The following is a 22,233-nucleotide window of genomic DNA, read 5'->3' on the forward strand; positions in this document are numbered from 1 at the left end:
GTTATTCATTTTCCTTCCTTCTGGGATGAACTGAAACTTGTAGCCTTGAACTTCAGAATCTTCTGCTTCCACTTCTCAAGTACTAGTTTATTCTGTGCTGGAGATCCAGCCCAGGACTTCCTGCACTCTAGAAAGGCACTTTACCAGGTTGGAGAGATGGCTCAGTGGTTAAGAGCACTGACTGTTCTTCCAGAGGACCCAGGTTCAATAACCAGCACCCACATGGTAGCTCACAACTGTCTGTAATGCCAAGGTCTGGCACCCTCACACAGACCTACATGTAGACAAAATACCAATTTAAATGAAACAAAAGTAAGTAAATTATTTTAAAAGAAAGAAAGAAAGAAAGACAGACAGACAGACAGAAAAAGAAAGCATTTTACGAACTGAGCTGCACCCCAGTTCTCATTTTTCGGTTTTGTGTATAAACATTTGGGCAATGATACAGATATTTTGCTCAGTAGCCAGCTGAGTTGAACGTTCTCTGATGGTAAAAACCCATCCCGTTAGTGCTGTAAAACCTGCAGACACGTTTATAGGCACAAAGCCTGAACTCCAGAGGCCCCACTGGCTCGAATCCACCCAGACCCAGCTAGGCCCTCCCTGCCTGCTCAGCATCATCACAGGTCAGGAAATGTCAACACCGCAACAACAACAGATATCTTGGAGCCCTGGAGTCCTTCAGGTACCAAATGTTCTGGAAAATAACCTGATCAGAGACCTCATGAAACCAGGTGTGAAATAACAAACTCCACCAAACTGCCTTGACCAGCTTCCAAACTCTCAGGAAGGGTACTGTATGGAACATAGCAAGGTCATGTTGCCGATCTATTCCTCTGGCTAATTTCCTTTCTTCAGTTGTTCTAGCCAGGAAGCATCGGACCTATGAATTTTCTCTAGTAGGGCCCAGTCTCCTTTCGGCTGGGTTTGTAATTAGATGTCAAGCAGGAGGCCCGTGGCCTCAGTTATCTCCCCTCCAAGTGACAGGAAGGACTGCCCAAATAGCTCCGAGCTATGAGACACAGGATGACCGCTCAGCCCCAAATGACTTCACTGTGCTGATTTAACGCCGCCCGAGTTGACGCCAGCTTCGCTGTCTTTCTTCGGGACTGAAGAAGCTTGAGAACAGAGTGAAAAAAAAAAAAGCCTGTAGGCAAACGCGGGGCTACGGCCCATAGCTGGCTGCCACTTGTGGATGCTTTCTGTCACTCTCTGTGGAGCCGTCCTAAATTTCTCTTAGTCGTTGCTAATTTCTCTCTCTCTTTTGTCTAACTTTTGGGAAAATAATCATGATTTCATTCTGAAAAGTTTCCAGGGGGCCCGAGAAGAGAAATGAGTTAGGGAAAAGACACTTTCTCATTCATTTTCCTCCTGCCTCCTTGTCCCCCTGCTGGGATCACAGGTGTGCACCACCATGCTCGGCAGGACTGGGGTGTAGCATGTGAGGTCCTGGGTTCAGTCCTTCCCTGCATAAATCAGGCATGGCTACACAAGCCTATGATGCCAGTCCTCAGGAGGTGGGGGTGGGAGGTTCAGAAGTCTAAGGCTGTTCTCAGCCAAGTAGTGAGTTCTAGGCCAGCCTAGGTTACATGAGGCTGTCTCAACATCAAATGGAAACAAGAGAGTCCAGAACTGAACAGAGAGAAGAAAGTGGGCAAGGGCACAAGGGGTGGAGAAGGAACGGAAATGTCCCTTTTGGGCTTGTCCCTGATGCGACTGTAGTGAGCTGGATGGCTTTCAGCTACAAATATAAGCAGATCTGCATGGTGGGGAGGGGCAGACAGCAGCCCATCTGCGAGGCTGCAGCTTTTCAGTTGTGCTGAGATCAGCACGGACCATGGGGTACCTGCCAGCTCTCCTCCTGCATCCGATGCTCCTGCTTGCTCTTTTTCCTCCCGACAGCGCTGCTCTCTCCGCCACCTGCATTGATGCTTTCTAAACATACAGGTCTGTGTCTCCAGTATCCTACTGTTTTTCTTGACCCAGGTTCTTTTGTTTGAAATCCAGGTGTCTTGGGAGTCACTGGACTTCAACTGACACCAATGCACTTGCCTGTTCCTTACCTTAGAGAAAATAATGCACAAGACGGACGCGGCATATCTCCCTGTGGATACGCTGGGAAAGTGTGTGTACATCATGCTATCTAAGAAGAGGAGTCTGACGTTCGCTCTCCTGCATAAAGTGCCTCTGTCATGGCCTCCTCCACCTAGCTCACACTGCTAACGGCTGCCCCTTTTGTGCTCACACTCACAGATCTAGAGGTAACTTAATTTATTTTTTATATATTTTATTTATTTATTCTTCTCTCATGTATTAGATCCCGATTGCAGTTCCCCCTCTCTCCTCTCCTCCCAGCCCCTACCCCCCCCCACCTCCAATCTCTCACAGACCCACTCCTTCATTTCACTCCCAGAGATAGCAACCAAACATGGCACAAGTTACAGTAAGACTTGGCACATTCCTCATATCAAGGCTGGATGAGACAACCCAGTAGGAGGAAAGTATCCCAAAAGCAGGCAAAAGAATCAGGGACACCCCCACTCCCAATGTTAGGAGACCCACAAGAACACCCAGCTACATAACCATTTTATATATGCAAGGGACCTAGCACAGATCTATTTTGGTCCATGATTAACACACCTACAATGACCTACATATGCATTTGGGGTTTCTTAGAAAAAAATCTTTATTTTATTTATTTATTCTCAAGACAGGGTTTCTCTGTAGCCCTGGCTGTCCTGGAACTAGTTTGGTAGACCAGGCTGGCCTTGAACTCACAGAGATCTACTTGCCTCTGCCTTCCAAGTGTTGGGTAGGATTAAAGGCATGCGCCATCACACCCAGCTTTATTTTTATTTTCATTTGTGTATGTGTATGCACACATAGACACATAGACACATGTGAATACTGGTGCCCCACTAAGGGTGGAGGGCATCAGTTTCTCAGGAGCTAGAGTTACCGGCAGTTGTAAACTGCCTGACATGAGTACTGGGAACTGCACTCAGGTCCTCTTGCAAGAACAGCAAGTGTTCTTAACTGCTGAGCCATATCTCTATCCCCTTAATGCACACAGAATATAAGATACTTCTTTCTTTCAAGGTGATGCATTCAATTACGAATTGTAAGGATTCAAATTAAACCTCAGCCCCATCCCTTCTCTGAGGGCCGAGGTAGCTGAAAAAGTTCAGATTCAAAATCGAATTCCCCGTTGCACTTTCTCAGGTTTGAATTTCGATCTTGGCACTTTGATTGCCGCACGGCACTGGAATTAAGAATCACCTTGCTAAACTGGATTCTCTTCTCGCTTCTGCGGCGCTATGAACTACATTGTCATAAAATCAATAGGAAAACCTCAGCTGTCACGGATCCTAAGCAACTCCTAGCCACAGAAATAACACGAACTGGCATTTCCGAGTTGGAAAATGTGCTGTTTGGATGACAAGAGCAGATCTACCCGAACGGCTTTAAATTTCCTGATCTCTGTGAGTGCAGAGGCCTGCCCCCACTGAGAGACTGAGATCCTGGAATCCGCTTTTCTCCTGGTTAGAGACCAGGTGTTCCCTTTCTTCTTTCAGAAACAACCACAGGGGCCAGCACAGCACATGAGATGTAGGACTCAAAGCCATTTCTAAGCTCTTCTAAGTTGGCTTTCATAGAATTTATAACAGGATTTCAAATTAGGTATTTTTTTTTTCCTCTCCTGAACCAATGCAAAATTCAGATTTGGATTTAAAAGTAGAGTTCAGAAACTAAGTGCTGAACAGTTTCAAAGCCTGTCTGCCTGGCCACTGTCAGGACACACCACACCACAGCATCTAAAGCCTGCAACTCCAGAAACAAGGGGGCACCGCCGGGCACATTTCTGATTGTAAACAACATAACAACTACCAATTGCAGTTGCCCCAACTTCACCATCTCGGGGGACAATGCTCAGCCTTGCTACACAGTCTGCTACACACATGCTAGCATGCCATTCAGAGGAGCGAAGAGGAGCCCATGACCAGACCTACTCTGTTTTTATTTGTGACCCTGCTTCCCGCTCAGCTCAGGGACTTGTTTCATGGGAGCTCATTTCAAAACCTGTTACTGGATGCACCTACCCTGGAGTTCAACCAGCTTGGAGACTTTGATTATGCAGGAAACAGGTTAACTCATCCCAAAACCTTGCTAAGAAGGCATATGACCACGGCACACTACAAATCGTTTACACACTATAGGTAAAAATAGTCTCTGGTGAATCTGTCAGAGAGTCTGTGCAGCAAATAGCACAGTTGCCCAGTGCCTGGATCAAACTATCCATGTAAGCAAGTAAGTAAATACATACATAAGAAAGCTAGAGGAAGGCTGGCCGTGGTGGCGCTCGCCTTTAACCCCAGCACTTGGAAGCAGAGGCAGGTGGATTTCGGTGAGATCAAGGCCAGTCAGGACAACACAGAGATACTCTGTCTCGAACGCGCTCCCCGACACAAAAGATAAAAGCTAGAGGGAGATCAGACAGTAGTAAGCACAGCGACACAAAACATCTTATAGTTTTATAGCGTGGACGTGTGACACTTGTCACTTCTAACCCACGGCTGTGGGAGTCTGTATTTCCTCCATCGGCCATCATTAAGATCTTTGGTCGGAGAACGATGCTCTCTACCTCTAATTTGCTCAGCTTCCCGGAGTCAAGGTTTGTCTGCTGCGCCCACTTAGCTCTGGAAGAAAATAGAACTTGGGCGTCTGTCAAAAGCCAGTATTTCAAACATGCTCCATTTTACAATCTCTCAGAAGTCTCCAAATCACCAGGCGCTGGTGGCAAACACCTTCAATCACAGTACTGAGTTCAACGAGAGATCAGAGTTCAGACTTGGAATATGAGGCCAGCCTGTTCTACGGAGCGAGTTCCAGAATAGCCTGGGCTACACAGGGAAACCCTGACTCAAAAAACAAAACAAAGCAAAGCAAAAAACAACAAAAAGAGGTCTCCAACTCATTCTGAATAGGCTTTTGAGACAGGGACTCAGGTCTAGCCTGGTTTTGAACTTGTACCTCCCTAGAACTGGGATTACAAACATGGATCACTACCCCCACCCAGTCTATGCTGTGCTGGGAATTGAACCAATGCTTTGTGCTGTCAGATAGGCACTCTATCAACCTAGTGATGTCTGCAGTTCATTCAGACTTTGTTGGCAACTTTGCTGTAGGACTGTGGACACTGTAGGGTTTATCTATGATCACGGTTCCTCGGCTCTTCTTGACCAGTAAGGGGATAGAAGGGAGAAAACCTATACAGGTACCACGTCACCCTTCCAGACAAGGGTCCCCCAGTGGGAGTGGGAAAGGGGGAGTCAGGACCAGGCCTACACAGGTACCAAGTCATTCTTCTAGACAAGGGTTCCCCAGTGGGAGTGGGACAGGAGGAGTCAGGACCAGGCACATCATACCAGCTGTAACCGGAATTTGGTAAATTCTGATGTTTCACTGTAACCAGGCATTTGACCGGTTAGCTCTTCTTGCCATTGTAGGAAACGACTATAAATCCTATCCCTATCTCAGGTAATGTGTGTGTGGGTAAGGACGGGGGCTTGTAAAATTATATCTGATTCCTTAAATTTGACAGTGTTCCTCCATGTGGCCAAGTCTGACCTCAAATTTCCAGCATCGGAGCATCTTGTCTCTGCCTCCTAAATTCCAAACCAGGGGTGCGAGCCAATATACTTGATGAAGAGAAGATCCTAACTCCCCACCCTACATACGCCTTCTAAGGCAGTTCCCTAAGCTTCCTGTTGGCTTAATTTTACAGACATATCTGTGTCTCCATTGATCTGTTTAAACGGCAGATGATGGACACCAGGCAGGAGTCCTGTGCCACCAATTCTGGCACATTGTTTCTTCTTAATACCTGTTCCTAGCCAAGCAAGGTGCTTGGTCTAAATCCCAGCCCTGAAAACACACTTATAGATCAAAAATCATTACATTAGCAAAATATGCCTGAAGTTCCAAGGTTGTAGATTTGAAATCCTCTAGTTCCATCCATCAGATGGGGGTCCAGGTGTGACATTCCCCTGCGGATACCAAGTTTTAGACCAATGGCATATAGTCTCTGTCCTTGGGAATTCAAAAAGAAGGGAAAAGTTTCAATGTTCACTTGCCAGAGTTACTACATTTCTTAAAGAGAGTCCAGAATCTCCACTTCCTTTTGAGCTTTCTCTCCTCTCTCTCTCTCTCTCTCTCTCTCTCTCTCTCTCTCTCTCTCTCTCTCTCATACTCTTGATCACCAAGAAAATACATCTTAAAAGGAATTCTTCTCCATGCAGTTCACTAAGAACAGATACAGCAGGATTTCTCTCCTGGGAAGTGTGGGCACTTGTTGCTCCCTGGGTTAGGGGCGGGGATTGGGAAATTCGACCTCTGCCTGCCCTTGCAAGTTGTGGGGTTGTAGATTGGCAGCCGCTCTGTGGAGGCAGGGCCAGGGATAGCAGGGGTCAGTGAGGTTGAGATGTATTCAAATGTAAATTTACACCTGAAAAGACAGAATGGAGTCACCCACTTGGGGGGTGATTTGAGTTTCTTGTGAATACACGCCCTGAGTGCTTCCTCGGAAAAGATGAAAGTTGCTGGAGAGGGGAAACCCAGTCTGGAAGTGCAGGAGCAGGAAGAAAGGAGGGAGCAGACGCGGCTTTGATGAGCAAAAGAAATGAGTTCAGCCACCGCTTGTAAATCTATTTTCAACTTTTCCTTTTCAATGCAGTTTTGAGATACAATAGCATGGTGGTAATTTCTGCCTTTCTAAATATTTGGAGATTGTCTATGAAATCAAGAATATTTAAATAAAGAACCAGCCTATTTTTTTTCCCTGGCATTTTCCTGGGCTTTCTTGCTGTGTAATACTTTCTCTTTAATGACTGCTACCTCCCTTACTTAGTGGAATTCCAAAGTACCAGTGAGTAAACAATAAAGGAAAGGAGAAGAGGAAGAAGAAGAAGAAGAAGAAGAAGAAGAAGAAGAAGAAGAAGAAGAAGAAGAAGAAGAAGAAGAAGAAGAAGAGGAAAACACTTCTACATTCCGACACTGCCTTCAACCTCAAATGACAGTAAAAGGTTCATTCAGACCCCAGGACCACACTGAGGCATTAATTAGGCTGATGAAATCCATGGAAATGTATGGATTCAGCATAATCAAGTTTCCACCGCAGACTACCGTTTAGGAATATGTGAGCAGCTGGGAGAATAGAAAGTACTGTTAGAGTTAAGTCATGCATGTAATTGAGTATATTTAACATAACCATTTTAATGACCAGTGATTAAAAGTGCATCTTACTTAAATGGTATATCCTCTGCAATTTGTTCATATCAACTCGATAATGTTCTCAGAAGAAAAAGGGGGATACAAATTTCTAAACAAGATTTTTTTTTTTTCAGTTTGGAAGAAAAGGGCAAGAAAATGAACTGAGAAGGGAATAAAAAGCCTCTTGCATGCAAAGAGCTTTGCCAGTGTGCTCTAAGTTAGCCGCTGTTTGGGGCAGTCTGTACTTAGTTCAAACAAAGTAATAGGAGGATATAAGCATGTAATATGTGAGTGTTTTCCTTTAAGTTCCTTTCTCTGATGAAGGCTTTAAGGTGTTCATCTGTGTGTGCATGTGTGTGCTCCCACTCCAGCTCCCACGCAGGCCGAAATTCTTCTGATTTGAAGAAGAGATTTCCCTAGGAACCTGGGAAGTTCATCCTAGGAATCTTCCAGGCTGGAGGGTTGGCTGATGTGAGTGGAACCTGCCTCAGGGAAGAAGAGTCTATGGAAACAGAAGTACCCGGATATGACTGACCATAAGCAAACACAGCCCAGTAATCTGTAAAGTGGGGGGGGGGGTCGAACTGTTTCAATCAGCTAAGGGGCCTGGACCCTCAGTCCACATGCTTAGAGGCAGAGTAGGCTCTATCCCATTCACAGGGACCAGGCCTATAAATGCAGGCTTTGTGGTACCATGCACAAGCCAGCCTGGCTACTTTTGTTATATGTTCTCAGCTTTTGTGCTCAAAAAAACAAAACCCACCAATGACTATGCCCCAGGAAAGAATCGAAAGGCAGAGGAGGCTCTAGACATCCATGCAGGAAGGGCACACACCCGTCCAGGCGCCATTAAAAGCGGGAGTTTGGGAGGGCTGTCCAGCTCCCAAAGTTGCTCCACAGAGCTCCTTTTTCCTCCTGTCACTCCCACCCCCATCCCCACAGAGAGACAATCTATTCTCCTGTTGAAAAGGAAGGCCGCAGAGGGGCACATTGCTGTGGATGTCTGGGAGTTGGGCAGACAGTTTTACTAGCTCTAGAGGAGGCTAAGGGAAGTGTGCAAACACAAGAAAGGAGGCTGGTGTGTGTGTTTGGGTTACAGCGACCATAATAAAGGAAGTTTTCAGGGGAAAATCATTTGGAGTCTTTCCACCTCCAGGTAATGTGTCTCTTTTGGCTTGGAGGGATAGGTCTGGGGCTGCGCGGGCTCTGAGGCACACTCTTGTCCTCAATGTGCAGTCTATAAACGTGGCCGAAGAGGAACGCCAGGGCAGGCAGAGCAGAAGAATCTGAGCCTTGAAAGCATCCTTTCCTTCTGGCTACGGTGGCTCTTAAATGATAATGTGGGCAGTCAAGCTGGGAGATTTATATCTTTTGGAAAGTAGGGCAAGCCAGATGGTAATAGCGTCATTAACACACAAACTTGGGATGTGGGAGTGAAGCTTGAAATCGGGGAAGAGCTCAAGAGAACAAAGGGGGCTGCTGTGAAGAGCCCCCCCTCTGCTGGCTAGAGCCCCCCCTCTGCTGGCCAGAGCTAAGAGCCCCTTGGTACTGGGGTCTGCTCCTGTCCAGAACTGGATAATAAACAGCGACTTTTCCTGATCTCCCGTTGTGACTTAGTACAGAGAAAACTTTTCCAACAGGCAAATTCAAAAGTCATTCGTGGGTAACCCTGAATACTCTGAAGTGGCAGGAGTGGGCCTATAATTCAAATGTGTGTCCCCCAACCCAGAATGATAAGCCCTGCAATGTTGACACTTTATGAAATCAAAGTTCTGCTTAGTGTATGTTTCAGACAAAAGTTCGCTTCCCTCCCCTTATGTAAACACTGTATGCAAACAAGACAAGTCCAGAAGCACCTCCTTTTATTTTATAATTTTTTTCATTTTGGTGCTGGGTTTTGGTGCTAAGGTGTTGGGGGTGGTGGTGACAAACTGAGTTTTACTTTGTAAGACTTTGACGGTCAAGTCAAGCTTTTTCTGAATAGATAAGGTTTAGAAAGAACAAAGACGATACCAGGACAGTATAAAAATGGTACTAGTAATAATGTGTTTATTCTAACTACCTTCACAGACGCTTGTGAACAGCAAGTGCAGTTGTAACTAACAAGACAAAAATTAGTAATTGTGTCATTTTATTAATGTAACGTGTGTGTACAAATATATATACAATGCATTATTAAAAAGAAGAGCAACCTTCTTGACACAATGAACGCGACACACACAGCTTCCGGAAGCCAGCAAGCAAAGGTGACGGGGATCAAGCGTCGACTTGCTTGAGTGATTCCTGTTAGTAACTAAAAGATGACGAGGTATAAACTAAAATGGAACATTTTCCCTTTTTCCTTAAAAGCAAATCAGAAAACAGCACACACACACACACACACACACACACACACACACACACACACACACACACACGCCTCCCGCTTAAAAAGACCCCCAAACTGAAGCTCTTTAAAGACCTTGAGGACTTATGCTCATGGCATTATTCAGAAAAATACTGAGCGGGGCCGTTCGTCACAGGCAATTGTTAAAGGCTTTCAAAGAGCCGATCAAACGCGGCCAGAGTAATCTACATTGGAGTCCGGATGGTGGAGTTACAGCGTACACCTGCGGGGTGTTTGCTGTCCTTGCCCCTCGCAGAGCTACAAATCTTGATTACAGCTCCCTGCCTAAGTTTCTCCCCAGTTTGGAAACAAGAGTTTCTTGGGACAGTTCGCTTTGACCAGCGAGCTATTTGGACGCTCCAGTCAAAGCAGAGTGAAGCCCTCAAGGTGGGGAGGGACAGGGGCGACAAACAATAGAAAAGTCTGTTTCTCAAATCGATTTCCTGAACAGAACCGCCACCCAAATGTAGACAACCCTGTTAGAAGCCCTGATATGTCGCTTTGAGTTCCCACGTCTCCAAAACTACTTCACTGTCTTTGCCACAACTTTTTTGCCGACCCAGTGTGTGGACAGCAAGCCCATTTCGTCGATTTCTTTCCTTCACTCCCACAGGTGCCCACGTTAGGACCAGTCCCCACCCTCGGCCAGCACTCTTTTTTTTTTCTTGTGCAAAAAAACTACATCTTTCTCCCCCCCTCCCCCGTCGGTATCTAGTTTGAAACTTTCACTTTTGATTAATTTGTTTGAGATTATTCCCCACCCCCCACTGCTTTTCTGCATTGGCTAGGTTCCCCACTGCCTTCACTCTGAGGGACAAAAAATGCGAAGTTGTGAGAAAAGAAGGCGAGCGAGGGTCGGACGGTTGGAAGCGGGAGGGACCTCAGCGTCTGTCTGCAGTCAGCTAGCAAGTCCGCACACCGTCCGCAATCGGTGTGTGACCCGTTTGGGGGTGGGGTGGGGACTAACCGACTGCCCGCGATGCCAAGATCAACACTCGGAGCGAATGTTATCAATAGACCAATTTTCTGCTCTTACTCGGGCCTTTTTTTGTTTCATTCCTAAGTGGAGAGTGTCTGAGCTGCGCAAGACGCAACTGTACGGAGGCATCCGGAAAGAGAGGGCGCTAGAAGCGGGAGACGCAAATATGGAAATTAACTCATTAGGAAGGGGTGTGGTTAGCGCGAAGCCCCCTCCTCCAACCCTTCCTTTCTCCCTTGCTACCACCGTCCTGGCTTGCTAAATATGAGATTACAAACAAACAAATAAAGCAGAAGCTGACTACGCAGCCCCAGATCAAACACGCTCCAGATAATTCTCTCCACTCAGCGCCGCGGCCAGCTCTGCCACGCAGCGCCCGCCCCTGTCGCCACCGGTGGCTGCGGCGCTCCCTGCGCCATCTCAGGCCGCCTGGTACCGCATCGGGGCCGCAGCCACCTTTCGAAGGCGCAGCACGTGGTCCCGACACCCGGCAGGGTGCACGTTTTAAACCCTAAGGCACCAGCTTGAGCCTCTGTGGCGCCCTTCCGAGGGCGTCTGCTGACCTCGTGGTTCCTCTGCAAAGACCGTGGGTGCTGGTGTGCTCTGGGGGAGAAAACAAGCAAGCTAGAAAGGAATGTCCCCGAGTCTCTGGCCTGGGGACTTTTTCTGCGGAGCCGTACTCCCAGCGCCAGATTGCGGTGTGCCAGGGCTCGGGTGAGACAAATTTGGCACCAAGGCGGAGGCAGGCTTAGCGTCAGAGCCCAAGGTTGAGATGTTAACAAAAGACAAGGTTCTCAAAAATGAAGACTAGGGGGCTGGACCGCCTGGAGTGCAAAATTCTGTGTTTAAATAAAATCGCGTGTGCTGGGGGGGGGAGCAATTAAAACGAAACAAAGTGCAAAACTCATCACTCTTTAGGGTGACTCGCATGTACGCACTCACACGTCTCAGGCAGTCCTGTATCTAGGTCCTCAAAGCCAGGCTCAGTGTAAGGCCTGAGGCAAAATGGTACTTCTAACGGCTGTCCTTCCGGCGACCGGTCTCCCCGCCCCTGACGCTCCCGCAGCTGCGGGCCCCTTGGAGGAAGGCTGCGCAGTCCCCAGCCTCCTGCTGCCTGCAGGCCACCGCGCCTCAATGCGGGCATTGTCCGCCGCGGGTGGGGAGGCCAGCAAACCGACACACAAGAATAGCAATGTGCCCGACTCCTCTTAAGACAAAGTTTCCAAATGCACTTCTTGCGCTGGAAATATTACTCTTTTTTTTTTTTAAAGTGCAAGTTCGTGTTTCGGTGGGCAAAGACTCGTTTTTGAAAATCCTCTATTTCCTCGCAATTCCTCAACAATTTTCACTTCTTTTGGGTTTTCAGAAAGGGGTGGAGTGGGTAGGGAAGTGACAGGCATAGTGCGAAGGGGGCCGAAAACGTGAACACGGCTGGCCGCGGTCAGTGGGACGGTTTTAAAATACAGGCAGTTGTCACCCAGGTCGGGGACGCGGAGACAGCTGCTAGGTCGGAGCGCGGAGTGGGAGGAGGGCCCGGGGCGCGTGTGTTGGGAAGCGTTTCGCACCTCCTGTTTATCTTAGAAAGGCGCCGAGGGGTGGGTGAGGAGCGAATTGTTCCTTTTCCCGACAGGCAGCATTAGTTGACTAAAATGGAGAGGCGGGCACATACAAAAACAAAACCTTTGCTGGCTCCGAGTGTCTCTCCCCTGACCCAAATTCCAAAGGCTGGGGCTTGCCACTTAGAAGACATTCGGAAGTCTGAAGACCCCAGCAGCGGCGGTCTCCCTACCAAGGAAGAAGCAGCGGTGGATGCCGTTCGAATGGGGCCTTTGAGGACAAGGGTGATGAGGCTCTCATTCTAGCAGCGAGGATGCCTTCCTTCCAAGAGTGGTCTTTCTCTGGGTACTCTCAACTCTTCCAGGTATTTGTGAGATAATGGTTCAGGTCTCTTGCCAAACTGACTGGGACAAGTACATTCCAAGACCCTGCAAAACCGACTCCCTTTAAAGAAATCACACCAAGACAAAATAAGACCAAAACCAACCAACTAACCAACCAGACAAACAAAACAAAACGAGGTCCCCTGCTCTCCGTGTCCCACAGCCAAATTGACCGTAAGAGCGCCCAAAGAGTTGTGGCTGTTTGCAAGTCTTGTTAATTTGGTAAGCAGACTGGATGCCTTAATGATAAATCCCCAATGTAAAGAGCCCGATACAAGCTCTAATTGCTACTGGGAACTTCAGGTGGTTGCTAGGTTCTGTGGACCACCGCCACCCCAGAATGCCTCCAACAGTGTTTGGACAGTGGGCAGAGGGATGGGGTGGAGTTTCTACAACTAGCGGTGCCCACATCAGCTGGGACTTCCATATCGAAGCTGTTCGTTTACCGGAGCCAACTTATGAAACCTCCACAATTAGATCTTCATTGTCCTTCCCCCATAATACTGTCTAGAAAGAAAAGGTCTTCTCGGTCGGGGCCAATCCAACGAAGCGTTTGACGTTATTAAATAATAAAGCGATTGTGATTTACATTGTTGTTGAGAAAAAAGACCAATTATCCACTGTTATGTTGCCATAAAGATCATATTAACTCGAATTAGTAATCAAACAATATGCGAGCGCTTAAAAAGTACAGCAGAAGTGGGTGACAGCTACCGCGACGTCTTCACTTTCACCAGCAAACCCACCCGCATCGTCAGCCTGAGCAAAAGAGGCCGACACACCAGGCCCGAAGGAGGGAAGAGAGCCGCGAGGTGGTGATTAACCGTGTCCAGTGTTAATTATTCTCAATTAATCCCAAACAGTGCAAACCTTTCCTGGTTCTATACAAGTTCCCGCGTTGGGGATGCTCTGGGGGACTGCACCTCTTTGGGAGGGAAGAGGCGCCTTGGAGTACCTGCAGGCTGAGCAAAGGGACTGGGATGCAGGTGCGTTCGAGGATGCTGGGCGTGGTGCGCGCGCGCAGGAGGTTCGCTGCCTTCCCCACAACCCCAGCTGCAACCCGAGGCAGACGCCAGACGTGGGTAAGGCCCACAGCATCCTTCCACCCCACCCCACCCCCCGTGAATCCTGCGTCTTCTCTACTCAAATCCCTCGCGCGCGCGCCCTCTGTTATTAGGTTTATAACTCGTTGCCCACTTAAATCTGTGCAGCCAACCAAGGAAATCTAAATAGGTTTGAGTCGCCCCTTGGGTACCGAATGGAGGCTTTAATAAGAAAGATTAATTGTGGGTGTGTACCGGCCGGAAGATACGTTAGCGCTTAAGCTGCGACCGCTGTGGATGGGGGAGTCAGAACCCTCTTCTGGGTCTAGACTTTAAGTAGGCGCCATAGGCATACCCACTGTGAGGCCACGGGCAGTGGGCTTTGTCGCGCCCTCAGACTTCTCTCCCTGTGATTCGGGGTTTTAAGGAATTTGGCCTTTACTATCATTGCTTTTCAGAACCACCCGGTGCACTCTGGCTCCTCCTCTTACTCATTCAGAGGTGAGCAAGGGGTCCTGCCAGGTCCCCCCTCACCCCCCTCAAGTGTTTAAGTGAATCATAAACTGGCCTTGCTGGGGAGGGCCGTTGGAAGGTTGATGTTTTTCTTGGCTAGAGGAGTGCGCTTTAACTGTAAGTAAACTGGGAGTAATATTTCTCAGCACAAATGGGAACCATCTATTAGCTGGGCCACCTTGGTGTCACCTCATATCGCAGGCCAGGGTGGTGCTGAGGGAAGTATCCTCCTACCTCCCTTTAAATGTTCAGATCCAATTCTAAAACCTAGCAAAGCGATGGGGCGAGGGCAGGGTGTGTGAAGAAGGGCCTGACTGTAAAGTTCCCAGCAGCCTCTCACTCTTAAATAACCCCATTTCAAACTTGCTGCACCCAGGCCCGCGTTTACAGCAGTGCGGGATGAACTCTTCTAACGTCTGCTCCTTGCCAGCAAGGGCGGCTAAAGGGTGGTCGCATTTCTGTCCAGAGTTTTTAAACAGTTGCCGCCTTTCCTGACCCCCTTCTCTTTCTCTCCACCCCTCTCCCCAGTAAAACCAATTCAAAAGGGGACAGGACAGCGATCAGCAAGATTAACGTGCCTTCATTTGTAGGATTAGCCCTCTCATGCTGCATAATAAAATACTAGAGGTCCTTTTACATTTAAACAAATACACGAAATTCATGCCTTCTCTCCTTTCCTGTTTGATCTCACAGGACGTGCAAGACCGGGGCTTGGAACCTAAGTAGTCTCAGAAAAACTTTTAACTTAGAGTTTTCAGATCCTAGCACATCTGGGCCTTCTGAGCATTGATATTGGGAGAGAGCAGAGAGATCCGCTTACTTTTAATATCTACAGCTATAGATTTGAGTTTGGAACTCACGATTAAAAGTCTGTTTGTTCCTCCCAGGGCTCATGGATTTCAATGCTGGCCATAGGAACCACAAAATGTTCATTAAAGGAACCTATGCAAGGCTACTGTATGGCCACTTTGTTGGTTCAGAACTATGGATGGGGGAAAGTATGTAAGTGGGAGCCGATGTCACGCTGGCCACCAGTGTGTGGTCTATTGTGGGAAATGCTGCCTTTTGACTGAACAGAGGGCCCCCTCCCCCTTTCCCAGCTCTGCTGCACCTGCAGTGGATGAGGGAGTCCCTGCCATTCAGCCCTTCGCAGATTGTTCAAACAGAAGACATCTCTGACAGCACTCAATTCATTACATTTCTTCCTGCTTTTCAAACCAACACACACACACACAAAATGAGTATTGCCAGCCAGTGACAGCCAAAAAAAAAAAAATCTTAAAATACTTTATATGCAGCTAATTTAGAAGCTCACACAACTAACCATGAAATATTTTGTGTCCTTAACTTGGAAAGCTTCCTGGGGCTGGATGGGGGATGGGAGGATTACCTGATTTTTTTTTTCTATTGAAACTTATCTTCCTAGTTTATAGGGAAATAGTAAGTTTGTAAAATGACATTACTCACAGAGCAGGGAGAACTTTCTATGGGGATCAAAGCTGAAACATGCAAGAGAAAAGAGGTTCTCATTAATCTTAGCAGAAGGGCCCACTTGATGTATATTCACAATTTATGCTGGGGAACCAAGCTAAAAGAGGTGGGGTACCCAAGTACCAGGAGCAGGCTCCTGAGGAGGAGAGGGAAGCCCTGGGGGCCTGAGGTGCCAGCTAAACATTTAAATCAGTCTCCTGACAAGCAAGCCTCACCTCCATATGTTCAGATTTGCTTTGCCATCATGGATCCTAAAATGTTTTGCACTCTTTCGCAAAGCTGATGAAAGGGTGTTTAGAGAGCCGTGGAGAGAGTGCTAGCCTAGTTGACCAGAAGCTGGAGTAAACAAACTCCCGAAGAGACTAGATTTTAAGGTAGACCTTCCCTGGAGGAGGGAGGAAAAGAGGGGACCTTGAAAAGATAGGCTTGCTTCAGCCTGACTGCACTGTAATGTTATGCAAGAACCCAGATTGGAGCTGTTGGCTGATTATTGCTGAATCATTACTCTTGTGAGATCCTGGGCCAATATGAGAATATAAAGCCCAGTTTCTGGACCCATTGCATTGGAAGGGAATTAAAAATATGGATAAGACTGATTTAAGGGGATTGAAAAGAAAGCCTGGGCAGTACATCTCTAGGAGCGCCAACGGGCTTCCACCGGCCGCTTTGTCCATCTTAGACACACTCCGGCCATGGACCGGCTTCATCTGTACCTTGCCCAGGCAACGTCTCTAATCAGTGTTTAACTCTGACATGGTGTCATTCCTATTCTGAGATGGGTCTGATGTTGCTCTAATTTAAAGTTGTACAGATAGATCCTCAGGACTGGAAGGCTGGAGAACATGGACTTGGCAAGCCAATGGTAAGCCAGAAGCAATTGTCCTAACCACCTTGGCATCAGAGCCAGGTCCCAAGCTGTTGCTGGGACTCAGGAAGGCAGAAACAGACAACTCATGGCACATCTAGAAAGAACTCTGGCCTAATTTGATGGCCTAAAGACTAAACAAAACAAAACAAAACAAAACAGCTGACCAACTCATTCTGACCTCAGAATGAACTAGCTAGATTACTCCACCTTTGTAAGTACACATGAAGGAAAAAGAATCCTGCTGTAATGTATGTGAGCAGGGACATTTGAATGGTGGGGAGACCAGGGTCCTCTAAAACTGGACTTTTAGGTAGTGTGATGGAGGTCAGCTTTACTGGCCTGGTCAGGAACTCTCTGGTCCAGGTAGAGCTCTCCAAGTTGCTGTGAATCCTGACATCACAAGGTCTCCTTCTGGCCTGGCCGCCAGTGATTAAGAATGTTGGGGAAGAAGTCACGGTTCCTTATAATACAGTCACTATTTTATTGCCCTCTGGGAGTGGGGGCAACTCAAGTCTCAAGTGCCAATATTCTCTTCAGGGAGACACAGTGGTGACAGAGTTTCCAAGTGACTTTCCAGGCTAACCCTAAGCCAGAAGGGGTGGAAAAGAGGCCAGAAGAGTGGCCCCAAAGCATAATGCCACTGCCTAGAACCAGCAAGAAGGACCAACATCTTTGTAGTGAGTTTTGAGACAAACTTGGCACGTGTGTTCACTCCCCTTGTCTCTCACCTTGTTGAGAGGTGAGAGGAAATCTCTGGCTTGAATCAAGGCAGTGGATGTTGGGGGCGTGGGAGTGGATTTGCACAGCCTTCTCTACTTCACACTTGAGGAAGCGCAGGGCTGGCTCAGTGTCCCCACCTGCATCTTGCTTCCTTCCACCCTTCCCCCAATCCAACCAGACCAGAAGACTCGCAAAACTTCCCACACTTCTGCCCGTTCTCTCCCTCTGACCCTGGGTGGGAAGGACCCGGTAGGGCTTGGGCACACGCAAAGGACTAGTGTGAGATGTCAGGAAGACAAGACCTGGTCCGACAACTTCTGAATTGGAAGGTCTGGAGCCTATAGCCATCTCTGGGGCCAGGAGGTAAACATACAGAGAGGGTTCAGGCTCCCGCGCAGGAGTCTCTGTAGCAGCGACACAGTGTAGACGCTGGGCGCAGGACTGCAGGAGGGCAGAGAGACTGGGAACCCCTGAGCATTTTATTGGGTGGGGTCTCTGGAGATGGGGGGCGTCTGGCCGCGGTGATGTCAGGAGCTGCCCAACCCAGGACAGCCACGGGTTAGGATTGCCCCAGCCCAAGCCAAGGCTTTAGGCCTGGACCCTGAAGTCCCTTCCTCTCAGGCGGCCTGTAGGAGGCTGGGGAGCTCTCAACTCAATCCTGCCGAACCTGGGCCTAGAAAGGCAAAGGAAGTTCAAAGCGCCAAAATCTTTATACCTCCGTGCTCACTTGACTGAGTATAGAACCTCAGATAGGGTCATAAAACGAATGGCCCCTCCGAACTTTGGATCACCTGAGCTGCCTGCCAACTAAGAAAACTCCCTCCAGCCTGAACGCTAGCCCAGCAGCCGCAAGTAAGTCTCTGTGTCCCTCAGATGAGAGATTTACCGCTTGCTTCTGGAGAGAAACTGAGAGCAGTGCCCAGGAAGTCAGAACTAGTCCCATTCTACCAAAATATAAAATACAAGTCATCCGGAACCGCACACAGAAAGAGGGCTCCTACTCAAGAAATCCCAGCTTACCTGAGTACTCCCCAAGAGAAGTCTCTTTAGTCAAAACAAGAAAGTCGAGTCGTCCATTATTTTCTAAAGGCCACAGAAGGAAAACATCCTCGCGGAGAAGAACAACACTAAAGCTGGCTAGCATCCCTAGAAGAGAGGAGGCTCCCGGCTGCTGTCACCGGCACATTTCCGGTAAAGTTTTTAATAGAAAATAACTATGAAAGACGTCAAAGTAGTCCTGCAGCTTGAGCCATCTCCCTGTCTTTGCAAAGCTCTGTGGAGCTTATTTTAAATTTCCAGAGGCCGTGTACAGGCCTTTGGACATTATCCAGACTCTCACAGTAGAGGACAGAGGTTCTCCCGTCTTTAAGGAATCCGTCTCTTAGACAGGGTCCCTAGGGAGAGGCAGGCAGACATCTTTCAAGTCAGGTCAAAAAAGGAAGCGAAGAGTATGAAGCCAATTCCCAAACCCAGGCCCAGGTGGACCCTGAAAGGAAGTCTCTGCTCCAAGTATGAGGAAAAGCAGCAGAAAACAAACAAAAACAAAGCAAAAAAAAAAAAAAAAAACCCCACCGAGATGCAAATTGTTTTAAAGTAACAGTGGAGTGGGGGGGTGTGTGTGGGAGAACTAGAAACTGGGGTCCTGGCTAATGGGGTTCCACGCAAAAGAAATCCCAGGAAGAAAAAAATATGAAGGCCTACTTTTCAAAACTTTTCGAAAGCAAGAAATGGGGGAAGGGAGTTTCAGAGAGGAAGTGCTTTCAATCACAACATAAAATAAATAGATAAATAGACTAAAGAGATGCCAACTAGTAGTTGATCAAGCCACAGTCAGTCCACCGGCAGACCTCAGTCTCAGAGCAGTTGAAAAGTAAAACCTCGTGCACACAAAGGCACGATTTAATTTCGCTCTGGTAATGGTTCTAAATGAAGACCCCATCACCAAGCAGTTTAGTAGTGGTCCTTGCCCCCCACCCCCCAGGCGCTGATCAACTCCTTTCAATGTGAGAAAACTGGTAGCTCAAAGCCAGTCAATGGAGCACCTACAAAAGTTCTGAAAAGCTGAATGAATTGGGCTGTAATTACTGCCCCCCCAGCTTATCTCTTATTCATTCAATTTATATTACTGTAGAGGAATCTTACTCTCCGAATCATTCGATTACCAGATTACCGTCTACCTAAGGTCGTGGAGGAACCTGTGACATGGCAGAAATGCCTCGTTCCCCCCCCCCCCCCGTTTTCCTGTGTTAAAACCAACAGGAGAAGGGACTCCTTGCACCCCAATTTACTCTGCCATACTAGAACTCAGAACACTCAGCCTGGTGCCTTCCATGTCAAACATTTGCTTTTATTGCCAAAAACAAGAGTATGTACCCTACCCTAAGGTCAAGCCTGGCAGGGCCTATGAAATCCTGTGACTTCGTTATTTAGACAAGGCAGAGGTTGTATAAAACACCATCCAGTTCCTCCCCAACATCACAAACTCTAAAAGATCTTGCCAGACATGGTGAAGAAATTCACATAAATTATTATGTAGTTTTTCCTTTTGAACTAAAAATAGTCCCTGAAACGGGATTTTAAAAAAATGCAATTCTTTCCCTTGAACCAGGAAAATGTTTCATGAAAAAAGTCAGCCTTGGAGTGCCAGTGTTTCCCACACCTTTCCATCTGAGATGCTGCTGAAGGGCAGTCTCGGGAGATTTTCCCACTGCAAGAATGTGTCGCTTCCAGAAATAAGTACAGCTATTACATCCAAATCTACTAGCAGTCTAAATAATTAATTGAAGCATTGCTCTTTGACCTTGAAAAGTCCAGTAGGGACACATTTATAGTAATAATACCTCCGAATGAGCCCTTGTCAAATATTCATTTAGTGGTTAATGTGAGCCATTTTCCCCTGGGATAGGCTGTGATACCAGCTTTCCGGCATTGGCAAAGGAACCTTGTTAATCTACTCCCGCTCAGCAAAATATTTTAACACTCTTTAAGATATGGAGGGGGCGGGGGTGGGAGAAAAAAATGTAGCAAGAACAGATTATATGCTCATCTGTTACACACTTCTAGTCTGTGTATAAAGTCAAAGCAATATTTAAATTCACCCTCTTGACTGGAAATTAACTCTCTTTGACCAGGATAATATCCCTAGGACATGAGCATCCAGTAACGGAAGCAAGCCATCCCTGCCTGGGCCGATTCATGTCTTATCCCTTTTCTTAAAAATGAAATTATTCTTAAAAATTATTTGCTCATAAATATTAACCTAGGTATGACATTATACATCTTGGGAATTGTTTTACCCAATTAAATGGATAATGCAAAAGAAAAGGAGTCTTTTTCTTCAGCTGCAGTTTATCAAAAACTTCTATACTTGCAAACAAAATACGGTGACCTCTACTTTTAAACTATTTGGTTTGGAGATATGGGGCTTCCCCCCCCCTTTTTTTTTCAGAGTAATAATTGTTTAAATGATTTTAACTCTCAAAAGTGCTCTTCTGTTTTGCGAAATATTTGAACCTGAGCATCTCCCCACAATGTTCGGCTTGGGTCAGATCCACTGAGCCTTTTTCTTGTTCCTTTAAACTGGGAGATTGAGTCGGGTCAATTACTGTAAACTGTATATATATATATATATATATATATATATATATATATATATATATCTCCCTAAAATATATTTATTTTCAAATATATACATTCTATACTGTCCATTGGCTCGAATTCCGGGAATAGCCTCTCCTGTTCCCCAGCACAAGCGTTTGGTTCTTTATTCAAAGTTTCTTTTATTCCTATGTGTGAGCAAGAACTGTCGAACGTGCTCATTACCACGTGAATAATCCTATATGCATCACAATGGCTGGCCAGGCCCAGAGAAATTCTTTCAGAGTCTCTGCATTAATTAGAGGAGAAAATGCCTAGCTTGGATTGGAAACTGAATAAATGTCCCTTCCCCATACAACATAACCGTAAAAACGAAAATAAAGAAAACTACCCACTGTACACCTGAAATGAAGCGATCGAGAAGAAATATAAACACAGAAAACGACACCTTCATAGTCCTCCACAGAACATCAGCAGCTCCTCAAAAAATAAAAGACATAGGCCTAGTGGCTGGCAGAACCGGCTAAGGCCGGTATCCGGCTGCAGGACAGAAAGCGCCGCAGGATTCTAACTTTAGCAGAGGTGCCTCGAGCCGCCTCTCTAGAAACAGAAGCAATGTTTAACTCCTAAGGACGCTCGATTGCTGGTTCTTGGTGCCTTTGGATAGATGAGAGGAAATGGGGGCAGGGAGGGGCGAGCCCGCCAGCGGCCTCGGATGCGCCAGAACCTGCTGGCTAGCCTAAAGACCACGGCGGTTCCCAACTTTTCCGCTCCAGCCGAGGACGTGGCCAGGCAGTCTCTCTTTACTTTTCCTGGGGCGAAAGAAAACAGCAAATCCAATCTCGTTTCCCCTCCCTCTCTCCTCCCCGTCTCTCTATTACTGTAGTAAAACAGTTAACAGATCAAAAGCACAATCATGTCCAAATGTGATCAGAGCGCACAAAGCGAAATATCTACCTCGGAGTCGAGAGCTTTCTTCTGTAATATGTCTGTTGCCTGGCTTCTCTTTTGCGTGTAGCCAGCTGCAGAGATTATCCGATTTGGGACTACAGTCTTGGACCCGCGCTGCCAAATTAAGAAGTGGAATCCGGAGTGGGGGTGGGGGGAGAAAGGGGGAAATAAATAAAAAGTCCATGATAAGTAAGGGAATTTTGCAAGGCGGTCTTTGCTTTTCCCTCGCCCCAAACAGGAAAACGTAGAGGAGAAAGTTTATGAACTCGGGAAACAAAGACAGAAAACCACTTGTTTCCTCACACAATAGCAGGGATGGAGTCACCCAAGCACCTACCCGGCAGAACACTCCGCGTCTACTTTGTAATTATTCCGATACAAGAAGCATCATTTTCCCGTATAAACCACATTTCAAAGGGCCATTGTGTTGTAAAGAAAATGAAAACAAACCCAGCCAACCTGGCTCTGATTTGGCT

The 22,233-nt window shown here is 47.1% G+C and overlaps 1 long non-coding RNA gene across 4 annotated transcripts in view; it reads right to left on the bottom strand.

The window, feature by feature from the left end:
- The window catches only part of LOC125397505 (uncharacterized), a 599,497-nt gene that overhangs the window by 21,673 nt on the left and 555,591 nt on the right, over nucleotides 1–22,233 (bottom strand). The gene's annotated exons all lie outside the window — the stretch shown is intronic.

The sequence above is a fragment of the Myodes glareolus genome, chromosome 20 (genome assembly GCF_982192425.1).
Source record: "Myodes glareolus chromosome 20, mMyoGla1.1, whole genome shotgun sequence".
In the NCBI taxonomy this organism is placed as follows: domain Eukaryota; kingdom Metazoa; phylum Chordata; class Mammalia; order Rodentia; family Cricetidae; genus Myodes; species Myodes glareolus.